An 872-nucleotide genomic window follows, 5' to 3' on the forward strand; every position below is an offset into this window, starting at 1 on the left:
AACCCGCACCGAGGTCACCTTGCCCATGGGCGAGGACGACCCGCACCGAGGTCACCTCGCCCATGGGCGAGGACGACCCGCACCGAGTTCACCTCGCCCATGGGCGAGAACGACCCGCACCGAGGTCACCTCGCCCATGGGAGAGAAATTTAGGCATTTTTCCATTTTTACTATCGAGCTGCGACTCTGCTAGGTTAGAACATAGGTGGCTAGACTAGCGAACGTACCGACAGCTCTCGTGGCCTAGGATCTTACCTGTTGTTCACGCTCAAACGCGAATTCGGAAACAAGACCTCTTTGTTCTCTTTTCGCTCTTTTACGTTTTCTTACTTTCGACTCTTTCATATTGATTATGTTGTGTGTGGCCCAGCAGATAACTGGGACCTTCAGGGAAGGCTAGGTTAGCTTGGCTTTCCTCCGATTAACAAATCTCGACGGTGTGAATTCTGGTTCCCACAGTTTGGCGCTAGAAGGAGGGGGGGTACAGATCTATCTCTCACGCAACCGCGCACGCTCAGTCAGGTATGACGATCGACGCTGACAAAGACAAGGAAACACACGACGGGACTTCCGTTAATGCCAACGCTGACAGAACTTCCGTCAATGCCAACGCTGGACAAGATGAAAGAAATGTTTGCCTCCGCTCATAAAAAGTCGGTCGAACAAGGAAAGCTCGTGGCCTCTCTCGCAAAACAGGTGGAAACCTTAACGGCGAAGGCCAAGAGTAAAAACCCATGCGGGGCCACAAGAGCCCGCGGCGGCAGAATAATTGATTTCGAGACTCCGAGCGATCGGGCCACATGGGCAGACAAGGATTCTTTGGGTCAGAACCCTGACGAAACAGTCCTACCAGGCGCACAACCGACCGTGGA

This window comes from Brassica oleracea, chromosome C9 (assembly GCF_000695525.1).
Source record: "Brassica oleracea var. oleracea cultivar TO1000 chromosome C9, BOL, whole genome shotgun sequence".
Taxonomy (NCBI): domain Eukaryota; kingdom Viridiplantae; phylum Streptophyta; class Magnoliopsida; order Brassicales; family Brassicaceae; genus Brassica; species Brassica oleracea.